Genomic DNA, 12,490 nt, shown 5'->3' on the forward strand with positions numbered 1-12,490 from the left:
GTTACGTGATGATGCATTACAGAACGAGTAAAGAGACTTGCCGGTAACGAGATTGAACTAGGTATTGGATACCGACGATCAGATCTCGGGCAAGTAACATACCGATGACAAAGGGAACAACGTATGTTGTTATGCGGTTTGACCGATAAAGATCTTCGTAGAATATGTAGGAACCAATATGGGCATCCAGGTCCCGCTATTGGTTATTGACCGAGAATGGTTCTAGGTCATGTCTACATAGTTCTCGAACCCGTAGGGTCCGCACGCTTAAGGTTTCGATGACAGTTTTATTATGAGTTTATGAGTTTTGATGTACCGAAGGAGTTCGGAGTCCCGGATGAGATCGGGGACATGACGAGGAGTCTCGAAATGGTCGAGATGTAAAGATCGATATATTGGACGACTATATTCGGAGTTCGGAAAGGTTCCGAGTGATTCGGGTATTTTCGTGGGTACCGGGGAGTTACGGGAATACGAGGAAGAAGCATTGGGCCTCATGGGCCAAGTGGTGGAAGAGAGGAGGAAGGGCGCGCGGCCCCCCTAGCCCAAACCGAATTGGACTAGGGGGCCGGCCCCCCTTTCCTTCTTCTCCTCCCTCTCCTTCCTTCTCCTTCTCCTCCCCTTCCTTCCCTTCTCCTAGTAGGACTTGGAAAGAGGGGGGAATCCTACTTGGAGTAGGATTGCCCCCCTCCACCATATTCCACCTCAGTCATATCGTCGCGGAGTTTAGGCGAAGCCCTGCGCCGGTAGAACATCATCATCGTCACCACGCCGTCGTGCTGACGGAACTCATCTCTGGAGCTTTGCTGGATCGGAGGCCGGAGATCGTCATCGAGCTGAACGTGTGATGAACTCGGAGGCCCCGTATATTCGGTGCTTGGATCGGTCGGATCGTGAAGACGTACGACTACATCAACCGCGTTGTGCTAACGCTTCCGCTTACGGTCTACGAGGGTACGTGGACGAACACTCTCCCCTCTCGTTGCTATGCCATCACCATGATCTTGCGTGTGCGTAGGAATTTTTTTGAAATTACTACGTTCCCCAACAGTGGCATCCGAGCCTAGGTTTTATGCGTTGATGTTATATGCACGAGTAGAACACAAGTGAGTTGTGGGCGATACAAGTCATACTGCTTACCAGCATGTCATACTTTGGTTCGGCGGTATTGTTGGATGAAGCGGCCCGGACCGACATTACGTGTACGCTTACGCGAGACTGGTTTTACCGTCGTGCTTTGCACACAGGTGACTAGCGGGTGTCAGTTTCTCCAACTTTAGTTGAACCGAGTGTGGCTACGCCCGGTCCTTGCGAAGGTTAAAAAAACACCAACTTGACGAACTATCGTTGTGGTTTTGATGCGTAGGTAAGAACGGTTCTTGCTAAGCCCGTAGCAGCCACGTAAATCTTGCAACAACAAAGTAGAGGACGTCTAACTTGTTTTTGCAGGGCATGTTGTGATGTGATATGGTCAAGACGTGATGAGATATAAGTTGTTGTATGAGATGATCATGTTTTGTTGAAGTTATTGGCAACTGGCAAAAGCCTTATGGTTGTCTCTTTGTTGCATAAAGATGCAAGTGCCAAATAATTGCTTTACTTTATTGCTATGTGATAGCAATAGTTTCAAGAGCAATAGTTGGCGAGACGACCATGTGACGACACATTGATATAGATCAAGATGATGAAGATCATGGTGTCGTGCCGGTAACGATAGAGATCATGACAGTACTTTGGAGATGGAGATCAAAGGCGCAAGATGATCATGGCCATATCATGTCACATATTATGATTGCATATGATGTTTTTCTGTTATACATCTTATTCTGCTTTGATTGACGGTAGCATTTTAAGATGATCTCTCACTATTATCAAGAAGTGTTCTCCCTGAGTATGCACCGTTGCCAAAGTTCGTCGTGCCCAGACACCACGTGATGATCGGGTGTGATAAGCTCTACGTCCATCTACAACGGGTGCAAGCCAGTTTTGCACACGCGGAATACTCAGGTTAAACTTGACGAGCCTAGCATATGTAGATATGGCCTCGGAACACGGAGACCGAAAGGTCGAGCGTGAATCATATAGTAGATATGATCAACAGAGTGATGTTCACCATTGAAAACTACTCCATCTCACGTGATGATCGGTTATGGTTTAGTTGATTTGGATCACGTGATCACTTAGATGACTAGAGAGATGTCTGTCTAAGTGGGAGTTCTTAAGTAATATGATTAATTGAACTTAAATTTATCATGAACTTAGTCCTGATAGTATTTTGCAAATTATGTTGTAAGATCAATAGCTTGCGTTGTTGCTTTCATATGTTTATTTTGATATGTTCCTAGAGAAAATTGTGTTGAAAGATTTTAGGAGCAATGATGCGGATTGGATCCGCGATCAGAGGTTTATCCTCATTGCTGCACAGAAGAATTATGTCCTTAATGCACCGCTAGGTGACAGACCTATTGCAGGAGCAGATGCAGACGTTATGAACGTTTAGCTAGCTCAATATGATGACTACTTGATAGTTTAGTGCACCATGCTTAGCGGCTTAGAATCGGGACTTCAAAGACGTTTTGAACGTCATGGACCATATGAGATGTTCCAGGAATTGAAGTTAATATTTCAAGTAAATACCCGAGTTGAGAGATATGAAGTCTCAATCAAGTTCTATAGCTAAAAGATGGAGCAGAATCGCTCAACTAGTGAGCATGTGCTCAGATTGTCTGGGTACTTCAATCACTTGAATCAAGTGGGAGTTAATCTTCCAGATAGATAGTGATTGACAGAATTCTCTAGTCACCATCACTAAGTTACTAGAACTTCGTGATGAACTATAGTATGCAAGGGATGACGGAAACGATTCCCGAGCTCTTCGTGATGTTGAAATCGACGAAGGTAGAAATCAAGAAAGAGCATCAAGTGTTGATGATTGACAAGATCACTAGTTTCAAGAAAAGGGCAAAGGGAAAGAAAGGGAAACTTCAAGTAGAATGGCAAACAAGTTGTCACTCCCGTGAAGAAGCCCAAAGCTGGACCAAAGCCTGAAACTGAGTGCTTACACTGCAAAGGAAATGGTCACTGGAAGCGGAAATGCCCTGAATATTTGGTAGATAAGAAGGATGGCAAAGTGAACAAGGGTATATTTGATATACAAGTTATTGATGTGTGCCTTACTAGTGTTTATAGTAGTCCCTGAGTATTTGATACTTGTTCGGTTGCTAAGATTAGTAACTCGAAACAGGAGTTACAGAATAAACAGAGACTAGTTGAAGGGGAAGTGACGATGAGTGTTGGAAGTAGTTCCAAGATTGATATGATCATCATCGCACACTCCCTATACTTTCGGGATTAGTGTGTTAAACCTAAATAAATGTTATTTGGCGTTTGCGTTGAGCATGAATATGATTTGATCATGTTTATTGCAATACGGTTATTCATTTAAAACCAGAGAATAATTGTTGTTCTATTTACATGAATAAAACCTTCAATGGTCATACACCCAATGAAAATAGTTTGTTGGATCTTGATCGTAGTGATACACATATTCATAATATTGATGCCAAAAGATGCAAAGTTAATAATGATAGTGCAACCTATTTGTGGCACTGCCGTTTGGGTCATATCGGTGTAAAGCGCATGAAGAAACTCCATAAAGATGGATTTTCGGAATCACTTGGTTATGAATCATTTGATGCTTGCGAACCGTGCCTTTTGGGCAAGATGACTAAAACTCTGTTCTCCAGAACAATGGAACGAGCTACTGACTTATTGGAAATAATACATACCGATGTATGCGATCCAATGAGTGTTGATGCTCGTGGCAAGTATCGTTATTTTCTGACCTTCACAAGATGATTTGAGCAGATATGGGTATATCTACATGATGAAACATAAGTCTGAAATAGTTGATAGGTTCAAAGAATTTCAGAGTGAAGTGGAAAAATCATCGTAACAAGAAAATAAAGTTTCTGCGATCTGATCGCAGAGACGAATATTTGAGTTACGAGTTTGGTCTTCAATTAAAACAATGTGGAATAATTTCACAGCTCACGCCACCTGGAACACCACAACATTATGGTGTGTCCAAACATCGTAACCGCACTTTATTGGATATAGTGCGATCTATGATGTCTCTTACTGATTTACCACTATTGTTTTTGGGTTATGCATTAGAGACAGCTGCATTCACGTTAAAAGGGCACCATCTAAATCTGTTGAGACGACACCATATGAACTGTGGTTTAGCAAGAAACCCAAGTTGTCGTTTCTTAAAATTTGGGGCTGCGATGCTTATGTGAAAAAGTTTCATCCTGATAAGCTCGAACCCAAATCGGAGAAGTGCGTCTTCATAGAATACCCAAAAGGAAACTGTTGGGTACACCTTCTATCACAGATCTGAAGGCAAAACATTCGTTGCTAAGAATGGATCCTTTCTAGAGAAGGAGTTTCTCTCGAAAGAAGTGAGTGGGAGGAAAGTAGAACTTGATGAGGTAACTGTACCTTATCCTGAATTGGAAAATAGTTCATCACTGAAATCAGTTCCAGTGATTCCTACACCAATTAGTGAGGAAGCTAATGATGATGATCATGAAACTTCTGATCAAGTTACTACAGAACCTCGTAGGTCTTCCAGAGTATGGTCCGCACCAGAGTGGTACGGTAATCCTGTTCTGGAAGTCATGTTACTAGACCATGATGAACCTACAAACTATGAGGAAGCGATGATGAGCCCAGATTCCGCAAAATGGCTTAAGGCCATGAAATCTGAGATGGGATCCATGTATGAGAACAAAGTGTGGACTTTGGTGGAGTTGCCCGATGATCGGCAAGCCATATTGTATAAATGGATCTTCAAGAGGAAGACGGACGTTGATAGTAGTGTTACTATATACAAAGCTTGACTTGTCGCAAAAAGGTTTTTGACAAGTTCAAGATGTTAACTACAATGAGATTTTCTCAACTGTATCGATGCTTAAGTCTGTCCGAATCATGTTAGCAATTGTCACATTTTATAAAATCTGGCAAAAGGATGTCAAAACTGCATTCCTTAATGGATTTATTAAAGAAGAGTTGTATATGATGCAACTAGAAGGTTTTGTCAATCCTAAAGGTGCTAACAAAGTGTGCAAGCTCCAGCGATCCATTTATGGACTGGTGCAAGCCTCTCGGAGTTGGAATATACGCTTTGATGAGTTGATCAAAGCATATGGTTTTATACAGACTTTTTGAAAAGCCTGTATATACAAGAAAGTGAGTGGGAGCACTACAGCATTTCTGATAAATATATGTGAACGACATATTGTTGATCGGAAATAATGTAGAATTATTCTGCAAAGCATAAAGGATATTTGAATAAGAGTTTTTCAAAGAAAGACCTTGGTGAAGCTGCTTACACATTGAGCTTCAAGATCTATATAGATAGATCAAGACACTTGATAAGATTTTTCAATAAGTACATACCTTGATAAATTTTTGAAATAGTTCAAGATGGAACAGTCAAAGAAGGAGTTCTTGCCTGTGTTGCAAGGTGTGAAGTTGAGTAAGACTCAAGACCCGACCATGGCAGAAAATAGAAAGAGAATGAAAAGTCATTCCCTATGCCTCAGTCATAGGTTCTATAAAGTATGCTATGCTGTGAACCAGACATATTGTATACCTTGCTCTGATTTTGGCAAAGGAATATAATTTTGATCTAATAGTAGATCACTGGACAGCGGTCAAGAATATCCTTAGTGAGGACTAAGGAGATGTTTCTCGATTATGGAGGTGACAAAAGAGTTCATTGTAAAAGTTACATCGATGCAATCTTTTACACCGATCCAGATGACTCTAAGTCTCAATCTGGATACATACTGAAAGTGGGAGCAATTAGCTAGAGTAGCTTCATGCAGAGCATTGTATACATAGAATATTTGCAAAATACATACGGCTCTGAATGTGACAGACCCGTTGACTAAACTTCTCTCACGAGCAAAACATGATCATACCTTTGTACTCTTTGGGTGTTAATCACATAGCGATGTGAACTAGATTATTGACTCTAGTAAACCCTTTGGGTGTTGGTCACATAAAGATGTGAAAAATGGGTGTTAATCATATACAGATATGAATATTGATGTTAAATCACATGGCGATGTGAACTAGATTATTGACTCTAGTGCAAGTGGGAGACTGAAGGAAATATGCCCTAGAGGCAATAATAAAGTTATTATTTATTTCCTTATATCATGATAAATGTTTATTATTCATGCTAGAATTGTATTAACCGGAAACATAATACATGTGCGAATACATAGACAAACATAGTGTCACTAGTATGCCTCTACTTGACTAGCTCGTTTATCAAAGATGGTTATGTTTCCTAACCATGGACAAAAGAGTTGTCATTTGATTAACAGGATCACATCATTAGGAGAATGATGTGATTGACTTGACCCATTCCGTTAGCCTAGCACTTGATCGTTTAGTATGTTGCTATTGCTTTCTTCATAACTTATACATGTTCCTGTAACTATTAGATTATGCAACTCCCGTTTACCAGAGGAACACTTTGGGTGCTACCAAACGTCACAACGTAACTGGGTGATTATAAAGGAGTACTACAGGTGTCTCCAAAGGTACATGTTGAGTTGGCGTATTTCGAGATTAGGTTTTGTCACTCAGATCGTCGGAGAGGTATCTCTGGGCCCTCTCGGTAATACACATCATTATAAGCCTTGCAAGCAATGTGACCAATGAGTTGGTTACGTGATGATGCATTACAGAACGAGTAAAGAGACTTGCCGGTAACGAGATTGAACTAGGTATTGGATACCGACGATCAGATCTCGGGCAAGTAACATACCGATGACAAAGGGAACAACGTATGTTGTTATGCGGTTTGATCGATAAAGATCTTCGTAGAATATGTAGGAACCAATATGGGCATCCAGGTCCCGCTATTGGTTATTGACCGAGAATGGTTCTAGGTCATGTCTACATAGTTCTCGAACCCGTAGGGTCCGCACGCTTAAGGTTTCGATGACAGTTTTATTATGAGTTTATGAGTTTTGATGTACCGAAGGAGTTCGGAGTCCCGGATAAGATCAGGGACATGACGAGGAGTCTCGAAATGGTCGAGACGTAAAGATCGATATATTGGACGACTATACTCGGAGTTCGGAAAGGTTCCAAATGATTCGGGTATTTTCGGGGGTACCGGGGAGTTACGGGAATACGAGGAAGAAGCATTGGGCCTCATGGGCCAAGTGGTGCAAGAGAGGAGGAAGGGCGCGCGGCCCCCCTAGCCCAAACCGAATTGGACTAGGGGGCCGGCCCCCCTTTCCTTCTTCTCCTCCCTCTCCTTCCTTCTCCTTCTCCTCCCCTTCCTTCCCTTCTCCTAGTAGGACTTGGAAAGAGGGGGGAATCCTACTTGGAGTAGGATTGCCCCCCTTGGGCGCGCCTCCTCTCCTTGGCCGGCCCCCTCCCCCTTGCTCCTTTATATACGGGGGCAGGGGGGCACCCCATGACACACAAGTTGATCTACGGATCGTTCCTTAGCCGTGTGCGGTGCCCCCCTCCACCATATTCCACCTCGGTCATATCGTCGCGGAGTTTAGGCGAAGCCCTGCGCCGGTAGAACATCATCATCGTCACCACGCCGTCGTGCTGATGGAACTCATCTCCGGAGCTTTGCTGGATCGGAGGCCGGAGATCGTCATCGAGCTGAACGTGTGCTGAACTCGGAGGCCCCATACGTTCGGTGCTTGGATCGGTCGGATCGTGAAGACGTACGACTACATCAACCGCGTTGTGCTAACGCTTCCGCTTACGGTCTACGAGGGTACGTGGACGAACACTCTCCCCTCTCGTTGCTATGCCATCACCATGATCTTGCGTATGCGTAGGAATTTTTTTGAAATTACTACGTTCCCCAACATTCACCGGATCTACCTTCTCCTCCGGAGGTGGATGTCTCTTTGCTTTCACCCCTTCAAAGAACTCCTTCATGTGGGCCTGCACGATCGTATTGTTTTCCTCCTTGGTCCTCTCGTACGGTAACTTCTCTAGAGGCTTTAGAGGTGGACCGTATCTGTATTGCCTCTCTCCTCTTCTTGTGCTGCTAGACGCCGGAGCAGACGGAGCGGCTGTGGCGTCTGTCTTCTTTCGTGCTTGCTTACGAGGCGGAGGAGAAGGACTACGACATGCCGGAGCAGCCGGGGCGGCAGCCGGTCTCTTCCGCCCTTGCCGGCGAGGCGGAGAAGGAGGAGGCGGAGTGCCGCCACGCGCCGGAGAAGGAGGTGGAGTGCCGCCACGCGTGCCCTGATCGTCACTCGCCGGAGGAGGAGGCGGTGGAGGAGGCGGAGTGCCCTGACTCGCCGTAGGAGGAGGAGGAGGCAGAGGCATCCAGTTCAGAAGGTTGATGAGCTCATTCCGCCATAGGCATGGAGTCTTCAGAGCAGAACCCAGCCTAGTCTCCCCTTCACCGGTAGGGTGCTCAAGCACGAGGTCCTCCAATCCCTTCGTTATTTCATCCACCATCACCTTAGCAAATCCTTCTGGAATCGGCTGGCAGTGATAAGTTGTGCCGGGTCCACTAGGATAAACTTGGCCAACAGCCGCCTTGACCTTCAAATTCATCCATCGCGCCATAATATGGCAATTTTGAGACTCCGTGATACCATCCATGGGATAGCTGGCAGGAGCCGTCAAGACATGCTCCGGCTGAAGTAGCTCGGTGGAAGCCACGCTGCTTCTCCGCTGAGATGGCGGGGTAGCTTCGGGGGAAGCTTCGGCAGGTCATTTGTTGCGATCTGCTGCTTCTCGTACCTCTTCTCGTTCCTCTAGCCCCATTACCCTTTCGTGCAGCGCCTGCATTTGGTCCTGCTCCAGTTTCTTCCTTCTCTCGTGGGTTTTGTAACCCCCTGCGTCCGGAAAACCAACCTTCCACAGAATGGAGCCTGGCGTGCCTCGTGTCCGTCCAGGGTGCTCGGGATTCCCAGGGGCCATTGTGAGCTCGTCCTTCTCCCTGTTTGGAAGGAACGTCCCTCGCTGCACTGCATGGATATAGTGTCGAAGGTTCTTGACTGGTGTTTGCAGTTGCTCGTCCATCCACTAACACTTCCCTGTTACAGGGTCCAAGGTTCCGCCAGCCCCGAAGAACCAAGTCCGGCAACGGTCTAGCCAGCGCATTGTCTCTGGTTCGATCCCTTTTTCAAGCAGATCATGCTCAGCCTTGGACCACTTAGGCCGGGCTTTGAGGTAGCCACCTGACCCCGTGCGATGGTGAAGCTTCTTCTTCGCAGCATTTTGCTTGTTTGTCGCCTACATCTTCTTACTCTTTTCCGATGTCTTGTGGGCCACAAATGCGGGCCAGTGATCTTTGATCTTCTCATATTTGCCGATGAATTCTGGTGTCTTTTTTTTTCTCGACAAACTGGTTCAGCTCTTTCCTCCACCTCCTCATTAGGCTTGCCATCTTCTTAAGAGCACAAGACTTGATTAATTGCTCTTTAACTGGCTTCTCCGGATACTCCTCTGGCGGTAGGGTGAAATTTGCCTTCAGCTCAGTCCAAAGATCTTCTTTCTGCATATCATTAACATAAGACACCTCAGGGTCTTCATCCTTAGCAGGCTTATACCATAGCTGGATGCTGATCGGGATCTTGTCCCTAACAAGAACCTCGCACTGAGCATAAAACGCCTTCCTTGTCCGGATGGGTTCAATCGGTTCGCCGTCGGGCGCGATTTCTATGATCTCAAACTTTTCATCCGAGCTCAACTTTTTCTTCGGGCCTCGTCTCCTTACCGAAGTTGTGCTCGATCCGGAGGGCTAGAAATTATAAGGAAGAAAGACGACAGTAATTAATATGTGTACATATACCAAAACAATGGATGCATCAATTAACTAGTCAGCACGGGCTTAAGTAATATATATATAGCTGGTCGGACTCGGTTACGTGACCGGAGCAGTCAGCACGGTCTCCTTCTTGTACCTCCATTGTGTCACCGTAGCCATCATGAACATAGTCCTCCTCTTGTACCGGCATTAATGGGTTGAAGCCATCATAAACATAGCCCTCTTCTTCATCCAGTCCTTCCTGACCATCGGTCTCGTTGAGAAATGACGCAACTTCATCACTTCCTTGTGCGATTATTTCCCCCAACATCGCTTCTGTTTCTTCGTCTCGGGAGTGCTCCATAGTTTCTGCAAATATTTACAACATGTCAATAATTATTCAAACATGGTACAGATGGAGATATATATATATATATATATATTAGTGGCAAACGTAGAACTAGCTAGCTAATCACAATAAGGAATCGTGTTAGTGGCCTCGACGCTGCTTCTCTAGTGTTTGGGGTTGCCTCGACACAACGCTTCAAGGGTTTGGGGTGGCCTCGACGACAACGCTCTTTTAACTTGATAAATTTGGGTGGCCTCGAGAGAGTTAATTTGTCGGGTAGGGGCACGGCGGGAGGGGGTAGGAGACCAACATCGTTTTCTCTCTAGGGTTTGGGTGTCCTCGAGAGTTATCGAGGAGGGGGTATCGGTACCACCCCATAGCTCGTGTTGAAGTTTCTTCTTTCTCCTCTATTCCTTTCTTTCTTCTTCTCCTCTTCTTTTTCTTCTTCTCCCTCGAGAAAGGAAAATAATTAAGGAAAAGGAATAAAAGAGAAAGAAGGAAGAAGGAAGAAGAAGAAGAAAAAAAAGAAGAGAAAAAAGAGGAGAAGAAGAAAGGAATAGAGGAGAAGAAGAAAAAATAGAATTCTTTTCTTCTATTTTTTCTTATTTTTTCTTCTTACTCCTCTATTCCTTTCTTCTCCACCTCTTATTTTTCTTCTTTTTTCCTCTTCTTATTTATTTCGCCTCTTCTTCCTCTCCTCTTTTTCTCCTTTCTTCCTCTTCTTATTTTCCTTTTTCCTCTCATTCTTTTAGTATTGCTTGTTTTAAAAAAAATGTTCAAATAGAAAATTTCGGAAAAAAACAAAGGTTTTGCCTAATGCATTGTTCATATGAATATACAAACATTTGCATATTCCACAATAATTAATATCACCAAAAAAAACTATGAACAGAAAAAAAACTAACTTTTCTAAAAATCTATCTTTTGCATATATGAAAATATTAATACAAATATGAACAAAAAATACATATATGAACAAAAACATGCTCTGAACAATTTTTGAACATCTACATACACATAGCCACATACATACACATATACATTATATATATATATATGAACAAAAAAACTAAACTAATAAAAATGAAAAAAAACAGAACCGCATATATATATAGCCACATACATACACATATACATTGAACAAAAAAATTAAACTAATAAAAATGAAAAAAAAACAGAGCCGGTGCGGCGCGGCGGCTCACAGCGGTGGCGGCGCGCGGGGGCGAGCGACGGCGACGGGGCAGGGGCTCAGGGCGCGGCGCGCGGGGGCGGGCGACGACGACGGGGCAGCCTGGCGGCGACGACGGCGCGGGCGCGGGCTCAGGGAGGCCGGCGCGGGCTCGGGGAGGCCGGCGACGACGACGGGCGCGGGCGACGGCGACGGCGACGGCGGGGGCGGCGGGCGGCGTCGGGGCAGCCTGGCGACGATGATGTGCTCGGCGTCGTCGGGGGGCAACTGGTGGCGATGAACTCTGCAAATCTGCGAAGTGCTACTTATATACAAGTAGCATTGGTCCTGGTTGGTGGCTCCTACCGGGACTAATGCCCCCTTTAGTCCCTGTTGGTGCCACCAACCAGGACAAAAGGCCTCTTTTCGGCAGCCCAAAGGGCGGGAAGCTGCGGCCTTCGGTCCCGGTTGGTGGCTCCAACCAGGACTAAAGGGGGTGCATTGGTCCCGGTTGGTGCGACGAACCGGTACCAATGCCCCCCCTTTAGTCCCGGTTGGTGCCACCAACCGGGACCAAAGGCCCCTGTGCTGCCCGCATCGGGGCCAAAGTTTAGTCCCACCTCGCTAGTTGAGAGGGGCGCGCAGTGGTTTATAAGCCCCACTGCCGCACCCCTCTCGAGCTCCTCTCCACTGCAGGCTTATGGGCCTACTTGCTACTGCTTTGCCTGATGGGCCTTCTGGGCCTACTGCGGGCCTGAATCCTGGCCCAAAGTAGGGATTCAAGTCGTATTCAGGCCGTGGGGCCCAGTAGGGGGCATTTTTTTGTTTTTTTGTTTTCTTTACTTACTGTTGCTATTTTTATTTTTTTCCAGTTTTTTTGTTTTGTTTTCTGCATTTTTTTTGTTTTTTGCTTTATTTTTTAATTCTTTTTGCTTTTAGTTTTAGGAAAATTATAAACTTTCTGTTAGTGCCATTACTTTTCAAATTTGAAAACACTTTTTTTTGTTTTCTTTCTTGCTTTATTTATTTTATTTTGTTTCTACTTACAACAAAATACTTATTGTTGTTTTTTTGTTTTGTTTTCTGCATTATTTATTTTCTTTTTTTTTGCTTTATTTTTTAATTCTTTTTGCTTTTAGTTTTAGGAAAATTA

This window comes from Triticum dicoccoides, chromosome 4A, assembly GCF_002162155.2.
Source record: "Triticum dicoccoides isolate Atlit2015 ecotype Zavitan chromosome 4A, WEW_v2.0, whole genome shotgun sequence".
Taxonomy (NCBI): Eukaryota; Viridiplantae; Streptophyta; class Magnoliopsida; order Poales; family Poaceae; genus Triticum; species Triticum dicoccoides.